We start from the raw sequence: 11,847 nt of genomic DNA on the forward strand, positions 1-11,847 counted from the left end.
TTTCAGTAAGCAACTATTCAAAAAAATCCACCACATGATCCAAAATCACAGGGGCCTCCGTGCATTCGGTACGATTGATATGCAGCATCTCAATAGCATTACTTCGTCTATGGGAGTTAGCTACTTGGTGGAAGAACTTGGTACTTCAGTCTCCTTCCTTCAACCACAATGCTTTGGACTTCTGTCACCATGAGATCTCCTCTAAGGAGATTAATCTCTCTAACTTTGAAGCCAAAACTGCCTTCCGTGATAGTTCTTTGGGGGTGAGGACTCTAGTCTCTAAAAACCTGTCAAACTATTGCAACTCCTCCACCATGGTTGTCTTTCATTCCCCAATATCTTCAAACGATTGAGAATCCCAAAGCTTAAGATCATTCTTCAAAGCTTTAAGTTTTTCGACTAGTATGAAAGAGGGGTTACCAAGAAACTGGTACAATGACCTCCATTGCCAGACCCTTTCCACAAATCCCTCACTTTTGAGCCACATGTTTTCAAACTTAAGTAATGGCGCCCACCTTGGATGCCACCACAATCTAGCTGGATAGGGAAATGGTCTGAACATAGACGAGGCAACCTCTTTTGACATGCCTCCGGGTAATGAGATTCCCAATCCAGTGAGATTAGAAACCTGTCCGGCCAAGACCACGTTTGATTATTAGACTACGTGAAAGAGCCCCCCCGAGTGGAATATCCACCAAGCTCAAGTCAAAAATACAATTTGAAAATTTTGTCATTGCTGGGCACATCCTGCTATCTCCAGATCGTTCACTAGGGAATCTAATAACATTGAAATCCCCGCCAACACACTAGGGAAGGTCCCACCAGCTTTATAAACCAATGAGTTCCTCCCATAAAATCTTCAATCATTGTTTGCATTTGGCCCATATAAACCTGTAAAAGCTCACAAAAATTTATCCACTACACTCTTGAAGGAATAAGCCACAGTGAACTCCCCTACAAAATCCTCTAATTTCTCCACAACTCTTCAATCCCACATCAATAAAATACCACCCAAGGCCCCATTCAATGCAAGATATACCCAATCAGCATAAGTACAACTTCGCACACTTTGCACTATTCTCCTAGAAACAAATTTTAGCTTGGTTTCTTGTAAACAAACTATGTCTGCCTTCCATGCAATTTTTTTTATATGAAGTGACTTATTTGCTTCGTTCAACCTGTGAACATTCCATGACATAATTTTTTGCTTCATATAAAAAATGCAAGCCCCTTCCCTTTGGATCTATCACAGCTCGTGCTGCCCTTATAATTTAGTGACCAATTGAGTCGCTTAAGCTCCCACTATTTCTTAGATCCGGATTTCTTGGAATGTGAATGGCCCACCTCAACAACAGTGAGTAAGGCAATAAACTGCTCTTCAAAGCCACACACACTCTATTCTCACTATGTATTGAATATTTTTGACCTTGTGAAGCACCTCATCCAAGATATGGGACTCATTTGGCAACAAAGTATTTAGTGGAATGAGTTCCCCTTTGCAAGAAGCCTATTGCACATTCGGAGGAGTCCCCTTCTCCTCCTATGTAAACAGAGTTCTATTTTCCCATTCAATCACATCATTTGCATTTTTGGAAACCCTATCTTTGTCATAACTAGCCATAGAGATGATCATTTGAGAAATCCCATCAACATCCACAACCCCAACATCCTTCCCATTCACACAATCCATGTCAACTAGCCCATTTTCGGTTGATATTAGCTTGAGATGCTCCTCGAGTTGTTATGGGTTCTCCATTTGGGTTGATGGCACTTCCATCAAGGTCATCAGCACTTTCTGGTCACAAACAACTGGTACCACGACACTGGGTGGCAGGATCTCTTCAATTTCATCACAACACTGACTGAGATTCCTCCACCATTGTCACATCGTTTGGTCCGCTTGGGATGGACATGGTGCCTCCAATGCAGTTTTCGGCAGGGTTGCATGGTTGCCGTCGGCATTGGGCTGTCAATCACCCCCGTGGCAGATTCTCCACAGGGGGAGAGGCCCACACTAAGGCCCTCCCCCAAGCCTTTTGGGTCTATTGGGCTGGGGCCCATTGATTGGCCCAGGAAGCCCATTAGGCCCAGCCCCAGATGGCTCACTTGAAATAGCCCCAGATGGCAACATACCCACAACAACCTTCAGGCCCTCTATTGTGCCTTGGCTAAGATCTTTTCCTTTACTTGAGCTAGGGCTAGCTATCGATGGGCCCAATTTCAACCCATCTGTTTTGCCCAACAAACACAGCCCATCTCCTTTTGAGCCCATTTCCCCTTCAGGCACAACACTCCTTATAAGCCACTCCACTGTATTCTACAAGGAGCTAACTTTAGCTTTCACGACCAGCAATGAATAGTGGACATTCCCCTCTGTCATGCCACTTGCATATCTGCCACCACCACCCTGCCATTGAGCAGGCTAAAAGTCTATGACAACGCAGTGGCCATCTCTCTATTATTCCCTGCCTCTATCACCTTTTTGAAAAATCTAAGGGTGCTCCACCAATAGTGCCTCCCTGTAAGTGTGAGGATACTCCTTTGTTCCACCAACAACTCCTCTCTTAGGAGCACCGCCACCATAGGTTCTCCCCTCCTAAATTTAGTCCTTCAGAGCCTCCCTCATCCTTCTCCTCCCTCTACCCTCACAATGTACAAAGATAATATAAACATGATTAAGGTAAACATGAGCATTTATGCATGGATATGAACTTATATTTCATGAGAATGTGTTTTTCTCCCATCCAGATACCTTTTGCACCATTCATATAGCTTTGTAACATCATAGCATACATTCAGCATTTTGCATCTTTGCTTAAACATACATGTGGTACCTCACAGCTCCAATAAACCATGTGTACCTACTAGTTATCTTCACCATATGACAGTTGATGCTACCTGTGGATTTGTCTCAAGAGACACATAGGTTTCACGAAATTTCTTTCACCATGAGTACTTTAGCGCACCCACCAATGAGAGTGCTCATAGTTGATTCTAGACCCTTGCTGTAACACCCTGTACCCAGAGGTTCAATGAGTTACTTCCTGACACTTCAAATCATATCTCAAATTTACAGAACAAACTCCAAAGTTTCTATAAAGCATAAATCTCATTAGTTTAAAATAACTACTCCAATATAATTACTCTAAGACTCCACAAAGTCTCAAAATAAATGTCAACCTTTCAAAATAGCGAATCAATATAACCAAACAAAACTACTAAATAAAACTCTCCCAAAATCAAAGTGCCGTCTTTGTACTTATTCTATTAGGCTCAAATAGTCTCGCCTATGCTTCCTATTCTTGATTCTCAATTAAAATATCCAAATCATCTAAAAAATATTGTGGAGATAAGGAGTGAGTTATCAACAATTAATTAAGTAATGAACATATACCAATCTATAAACATAAGCCAGTAACATAATGCTTACTAGAATTTGTTATAAAAAATATCTGAGCAACAGTTCAAAAATATTCATATTCATAAGTCTTTTGGCATAGCATAATTGAATATCATACCAGAACAGAGACCACCTTTAACTCTTATAGTAGGGTTGTGCAAACCCCGGTGGTCAAACAAGCAAAAATAGAAAATGAAATCTTTCCTTTATTATTTAAGGAACCCCAAGTATGCACACAGGAAAGACTATGCAGAAAAACCACTTTGATTCTAAAGTGGGTGCAAAAGAGTAGGGGTGGGCAGCAGGGGCCCACCCCTATCTGCCCTACCCTACATGGAAGACCCCTAACAGGGGTGAACTGACCCCAACGGGGCCCCACCCCGCCCCCCACTCCGCACCCCTTCCTTATTTAATAAAAAAATTATATTTTTAATATTTATATAAATATATTGTATATAGATATATAAAATTTTAACTTAGTTGAGTTCAAGTTACAGTAAGTTCCACATTTCTTAAGTATGACTATTGTATAACCTTGGCCTCCTATATAAAGGTTAGCTTAAGAGGCCAAGGCAATCCACAATAAACTCTAATGAGCTTATATTCCTTTTGAATATATAAATTTTAATTTATAATTTAAATCATATTATAATTTGGGTCTAAAAAAATTTTAGACCCAAAAATAATTTATAAACCCAATGGGTCATTAGGTTGAGCGGGGGGTGGGGCGAGGCAGGGTGTAGTTTCAACCCCACTTCCTGTACTGGGGTGAGGGGCCCTGCCCTGGCCTCTCGATGGTGGGGGGCGGGGTGTTGGAAACCCTCCCCCCGCATGGTGTGGGGTGGGGTGCGGGGGTGAGTCCACCCCCACCATACACCATGCGGGTAGCAACCCTGCACTAGAGACAAAAGTGTTGGTACCAATCCAAACAGATGTCACATTTCTACACCCGCGGTAAGGTCAGAGTAAAACAAAAATAGAAGGTCATGCTAGAAGTTTTCAGATTTAGCATCATATCATAATAGAGTACTGAACAGATTCAGAATCATCTTTTCATAATCATGCAAAATCTTCAGATTTCATATTCACTCTTTTTATACAACTGAGAACAGAATACCAAAACTAACTCATGTCTACATCAGTCATGATAGAAAATACTTTTCTCTTTTTATACAAATCTTATGAGTAATGCAGATCAAATAATCGAGATTGTTTCAAGTTTCTTCTCATAACAAAATATGCATATTCTTCATAAAATCAACCTCAATCCATTTCTTTTTATGCAAAATTGATTTTCACCAAGACATAATTAAACATACTATAAATTCATACAATTAAATTGGCACATCTAAAATAAAAAGTACAACTAAACAACTCCACAACAATAAATCTCATAGTCGACAACTCCACAACTCCACAACAACTGAGAAACAGAGAGAATGTAAGGGGGAATTGATGAGAAATCGAGATCTAAGGGAGAGAGAAATAAAGGGAGAGGAAGTCAAGAAAGGTTTACCATTTCTGGCATCGAACAAAGCTTGGGTTGCAGTGAAATTTGAGAGAGAGGAAGAGATTGTCGCATGGAGAGGGGAGGTTTTGGATCAGTGGCAAACCGCGAGGCTTGTGTGTGGAAATCATACTAGTTACAGGATCTCATGGTGAGATTGTTGGCTTCGATGGGTGGAGTGAAGTAGAAAATGTAAATCATGGGATAAGAGGGAGAGATCTGGAGAGAGTGAAATAGAGTGGAAACAAACACAAATGGAGAGAGAGAGAGAGAGAGAGAGAGAGAGAGAGAGAGAGAGAGAGAGAGGGACTGAAATGAACGTGGGTTGCTGAACGAGAAAAGCAAGAAAAAGAAGAGTAGTTTTAAGGTTTTTTCCAAAATGACATGGTTTGGATTTTATTTATTTATTTATTTTCAAACTAAGCTGGGCTGGGTATAAGGACAATGGATCTTGGGATTGGGTCTTAAAAATCATGGTATGACATGTGAATGGCATTGAAATAATCGGATCATATATAATAAGCATGGCGTGTGAATAGCTTGAGATAATTAGAACATATGCAATGAACATGAAGTATAAACACATAAGTATAAAAATATTACCCAATAGTAAGTTAGAGGCTAATTTATAAAATTTTTGCCTAAACATAAAGTTGTCGTACTGCAAAAGCGATACTTAGCATTAGGACTAGCAGCAGCCACCAACAACAAAGCTTAAGATACTTAGCATTCCAAAGCTTAAGATCGTTCTTCAAAGCCTAGAGGAGTAGAGTCCTGGAGACAAGCAATAGCCACCAAGTCCTAGGCATACTTTTGCTATGACAGAAAGATACCATGTGAACCAGTAGTAATCTCTAGACCCAAAAGATACGTGAGAGAGCCCAAATCCTTCAAGTGAAAAGAGTCCTGTAAATGCTATTTTAATTGGGAGATTAGAACCAAATCAGTACCCGTGATAATTATGTTGTCAACATACACCAAGAGAATAACAACACCAATCTCAGTTTTGCTAAGAAACAAAGATGCATCGTACTTGCTTTTGAGAAAAGCAAACTTGAGTAGGGTAGAGGTAAATTTCTCATACCATGCATGAGGGGCCTATTTGAGACCATACAAGGAGCGACGTAACTTGTACACTGCAGAAGTAGGGGTGGAAAGTAAACCTACAGAAGGACACATATAAGCATCTTCCTTGCAATCCCAGTGAAGAAAGGCGTTCTTCACATCCATTTGGTGCAAACCCCAATTTTGAGAAGCAGAAATAGCCAAATTTGTGTTGATAGTGATCATTTTGGCTACCAAAGCAAAAGTCTCCTCGTAATTGACTTCATAGTCTTTATTATTTCCAAGAACTACTAAGCGGGCTTTATACTTGTCCAAACTACCATCAGACTTAACCTTAATAGAATGGAACCACTTACATCCAAGTGGAGTCACACCTACAAAACAATCCACCACTTCCCAAGTCTTACTAGCTTCAAGAGCACATAGTTCCTCCTACATGGCCTACTGCTAGCATCTCTTTGACTACTTATGAATAACTAGTAAGAATATAAATAGAAGGTATAGTGGCAAACAGTGTAGAAGTATAGGTATGCACTGCCAATGGACAACTTTGGTGTCCATAATTCTTGTTTCCTTATTTGCTTTGTTGTCCATAATTCTTGTTTCCTTATTTTAGCTTTCCTTATTTTACTTATCCTTGTACAGTTAGCATACAACTTTGACAGAATATAGTTTCCATATATAGGGCTAGAATCATTTGGAAGCTTACTTTCTTTCCATGTATAGCATTCTTGTAAAGTATATATATATAATATACAGAACACTCAAGGCTAATGAAGAAGTCTATTTCATACAATCTTGACATGGTATCAAGAGTTGACCACAAAGTCCAAGTTTCCTTCGAATTTTTTTCTCCTTCTCGGTTTTGGAGGTGTCTCTCTTATTTTTCGGTGGGGTCTGTTCTATTCTTGGAGTTTTTCAGCAACTTCTACTTCTAGTTTGGTGTTTTTTGGCACATTCTCGACATTTTTTTTTTTTTTGGGTATGGGTGTTTTGCTGTCGTAATAACCATCTGGTGGGATTTCAGCTTAGTTTGGATATTTTTTGGCAATTTTTTGTGTGCTTTGTGGCTCTTGGCTTTGTGATTATTTGCAATGGACTTTGCACCCTACCTGGGCATTTTGCACAAACATCCAACACTGAAAAATCCAAGGATTTCGGTTCTTCTCCTTCATGGGTTGTGCTTCATGCTCGAATCATGTCTTAGCTTCTTGGTTTAGTAGAGCCACATATTTTCACCAACTTGTGTCCTCATCGCTCTACTCAATCCTTGTGGAATTACTTGAAGAAGGTTTATCATCAAAATAATGATGCTTGTCGCTTTCAATTAGAACATGCGATTACCATCTTTCAACATGGTAGTCTTTCCATCCAAGACTATTACTCAGCATTTATTACTCTTTGGAATGAATATACTGATCTGGTTATCGCGGATGCTCTTGTTGCCACTCTTTCAACTATTTAAAATCTTCACGTGACTAGTCAGTGTGATTAGTTTCTCATGAAACTATGCCCGAAATATGAATATGCTCGCTCCTCTTTACTGAATAGATCTCTTGTTCCTTCTCTTGATGTTTGTTTTGGTTAGTTACTTCACGAAGAAAAATGTTTTAGTACTCAAGCTACTCTGGAGCAATCTCTTGGCAGTTCAGGAAATGTGGCTTATGCTATCCATGGATGAGGCTTGCCTATGCAATCTAAAAACTTGCAGTGTTTTTGCTGCAAGGAACATGGGTATATCACTGTCAATTGTCCCAAGAAATATTGCTCTTATTGCAAGAAGAATGGTCACTTTATCAAAGAGTGTCGTATCCACCGACAGAATCGTCAGGCTCAAGCATTTTAGACTTCAGTTATTGCACCTCCAGCAGCGTCTTCTGCGGTGAATGGCTCTTCTTCAAGTGATTCTTATGTTCCTACACCTCTTGTAGTGAAATACTGTACACTCAAAATGGTGCAACAAATGCTAATTTTGGCATTATCAACAATAAGGTTCCAAGTTAACAATTCTACTAAAATCTGGTATGTGGACTCAGGGGCCTTTAATTACATGATGACTAATCCCACAGCTCTATGTCATATTTGGCCCTATGCTAGAAAATCTACTATTCAAACTACCAATGGTAGTTCCTTGTCAATAGCTGCTGGTGGCGATGTTTCTTCTAAGTTTACTGTTGTGTTTCTTGCTCCTCAACTTTTCATGAATCTTATTTCTGTTGGTCAATTAGTTGATAACAATAGTGCTATTAATTTTTTTGATGATGTTTGTGTTGTTCAGGACCAAGTAATGGGGAAGCTGATTGTGAAGGGACCTAAAGTGTGGCGCTTGTTTCTACTATTTTTGCATGGTCCAACATTTTCTTCAGTTTCTACTAGTTTTTCCTTTGCATGTAATAATGTTCCTGATCTTAATATGGTGTGGCATGGTCGTTTAGGCCATCACAATACTCAGATCTTATCTTATGTATTGAACTCTTGTTTACTTAGTAATAAAGAACAATGTTCTTCCTCTCTTGAGTGTGCTTCTTGCAAGCTTGGTAAAAGCAAAACTCTCTCGTTTCCTTTGCATGCTAGTCAAGCTTCTCATTATTTTATCTTATCCATAGTGGTGTTTGGGGACCTTCCCTGGTTAATTCACATGAAAATTTTAAATATTATGTGACTTTCATTGATGATCATAGCTTATTTATTTGGATATATTTTCTTCGCTCTAAATCTGAGATTTTTCATACTTTCACTGTGTTTCTAGTGTATGTTGAAAATCAAATTTTTGCTTCTATCAAAACATTATGCACAGATTCCAGTGGTGAATATTTTTCTAATGACTTTTAGGAATTATTGGCTTCTAAATGTATTATTCATCACCGTTCGTGTCCCGCTACTTTACAACAAAATGGTGTAGCCAAACATAAAAATAGTCATCTTCTGGAATGTGGTACGTACTCTCTTGTCAGTATCATTTGTTCCCTCCATGTTCTGGGTGTGGTATTATTCATCACCGTTCATGTCCCGCTACTTTACAACAAAATGGTGTAGCCAAATATAAAAATCGTCATCTTCTAGATGTGGTACATACTCTCTTGTTAGTATCCTTTATTCCCTCCATGTTCTAGGTCGAGGCTATGAAAACTGCTACTTACTTGATTAATCGTTTACCTTCCCAAGTCCTACACATGGAGTCTCCATATTTTTGTTTGTTTGCAAAGTAACCTAATTATGATAATCTTCGTACCTTTGATAGTGTATGCTTTGTCCACTTACCTTCTCATGAGCAACATAAATTATCTGCTCAAGTTGTTCGATATGCGTTCTTGGGATATAATGTGTTGTGAAAAAGGCTTTGCTTGTTATTATCCTACGTTACATTGTACACGTATATCTCAGAATGTTATTTTCTTTGAAAATCAACATTTTTTTCTTGTGTCTTCTTTGTCCTTATCTTCTACTGTGGTCCTCCTCTCATTTGAGTAGTAGTTCTCGGGCTCTCCTCCTGTCAACTCTCGCTTTAAACCAGGTATTGTGTATACAAGACATCCTCACCCACAGTCTCTTTTTGGTGGCTCCCCCGATATCTGATCCTACCATGCTTCAGATTCAATCATATATAGTACCTCCAGTGCCTTTGGTACGTCTGATATGAACCCACAATCAATTTGAAGACTCACTCAAGAAAGCCAAAATCAAGTCAATGGATGAAAAAATTAGACTCATTAAGGAACTCGTTTCAAGAACCTAGATTATATTAAAATCTAGACCCGTTGAAGAACCTGTCTCAAAAAGCTAGATTATAAGGAGGAACGCCACAAAGGTTGTAATTTACCTTTGATAAGTTCAAAAATTCATTCAAGAACAAGAGGAGATAAACTTAACTCACAATTAATAAAATTTATCAAATTTCATAAATTTCTTAAAATGAGGCTACAAAAAGTATTTAAACCAAAATCGAATTATTTTTTATTTTTTTTAAAATAGGATAACTAATCTCATTAATCATGCTGAAACTAGCTCAGATGTTACAATCGACAGAATGCACAAGGGGCATTCTTCAATATCATAGACATCTTCAACTAAAGTTAAGGCAGATTTCGCTAGTTGGTGTGCAGCTTTGTTAGCTTCTATATAAACATGTGAGGCTTTCCAATTGCCAACATTTGCCAAGATGTACTTTGCATCTTCAACTAAAAGGCCTCCCAAGCTCCAGTTCTTTTCTATCCCCTGAATGAGATTAATAACTTGCTTAGAATCTCCCTCTATGTTGATCTGATTAAGGCACAACTCTTTACAAAATATGGTTGCCAACAATAAACCATGTGCTTCTGCATCAAAAGCTCTTCCTGCTAATGGTCTGATTGCTCTTAAGGCTTCTATGACATGGCCTTGGTGATCCCTGATTAGAACTCCCAACCCCATTCTGCCTACTTCTACTTTTAGAGCTACATCCCAATTTACTTTGTATAAGCCTCTTGCTGGTTTTAGCCATGTCTGCCTCCTCTGATCAAGTTGTTGTTGGGGGTCCCTATGAGATATGTTAGCATCTTTGAAGGTAAGAGCTTCAATTTTAGCCCCTTGGGAGAGGTGATTAGGATGTTTAAAGTCTTTGCCATGTAGTAAGTCATTTCTCCTAGTCCATAAACCTCTCATCATAGCTATTGTTTCCTCGAGTTCACTGGGGTCAAGTTTCTAAACCAGTATTGCCCAAACATTGAAGAAGAGGTCATTATGGTAGGACATTTTTGGTAACTTGATACATCCCTGGCTCCATATATCCCTAGCTACTACACATCCCCATAGGACATGTCCTGCGGTCTCAGGTTCTAATTTGCAAATAGGTCATGCACGATTTTCCACAATTCTCCTTCTCTTCAGGTTTGCTAGGGTGGGTAGTGCTTCTTTACATGCCCTCCATATGAAGTGCTTGACAGTAGGGGCCACATGCATTTTCCATAGACTCTTTCACACTCCTATTTCCATTGGCCTGTTCGAGTTCTCCCTTCCTCTTTAGTTTCTAGCTATCTTTGGTGGTGGTAACCACTTTTAACAGTGTATTGCCCATTAGTTGTTGGGTGCCATGTCAGTTTGTCTTTCCTGCCTCCAACACTGATGGGGATGGATGTTATGGCCTTTATCTCTACCTCTGAGAACATCTCCATTAAGAGGTCTTCCTTCCATCTTCTCTATGTTGGCTCAATTAAGTCACAAACATTTTCACACCAACAATCAGTAGCTCTACAGGTAGTCACATGAAAGAAGGGTAGGGAGGGTATGCACTTTTCAGTCCAAATGTTGATGCTACAGCCATTTCCAATTCTCCACTTTAGGCCTGACTTGAGAATAGGCATCCCAGCTATAATGCTTCCCCATGCATATGAAGGGCTTGAGCCTAGTTTGGCATCCAATAAATTCCCTTCTTTGAAGTATTTCTGTTTAAAAACACTTGATATAACGGAGGAAGTGTCTTAAAGCATCCTCCAGCTGTGCTTGGCAAGTATAGCCAGGTTGAAACTTCTGAAATCCCTAAACTCGAGACCTTCATTCTCTTTAGCTAAACTAAGTTGATCCCAAGGAATCTACTGAATTTTAGAAGAGTCCTCATTGAAACCCCACCAAAATTTCCTTAGTAATTGGTTGAGTTTTTGGGTGATGGACTCAGGGAGGAGAAACTAAACCTTGTAGGAAAAGCGCTGCTTTAGGTCCCTTTCTTATATCTCGAGACTAAGTAGGGTTAGTGCCGTCGTCTTTCTACAAACATCATGGTCTCACTGGTTGTGAGTGCTTTCTCTCTCTACAACAATGGTGGAGGAAGATTTAACTAATCGATGGGAACGCCTCCACTTGTCAAATGAAGAAACGTCTGTTATTCAATTCCATTTCGATG

This window comes from Carya illinoinensis, chromosome 4 (genome assembly GCF_018687715.1).
Source record: "Carya illinoinensis cultivar Pawnee chromosome 4, C.illinoinensisPawnee_v1, whole genome shotgun sequence".
NCBI lineage: Eukaryota > Viridiplantae > Streptophyta > Magnoliopsida > Fagales > Juglandaceae > Carya > Carya illinoinensis.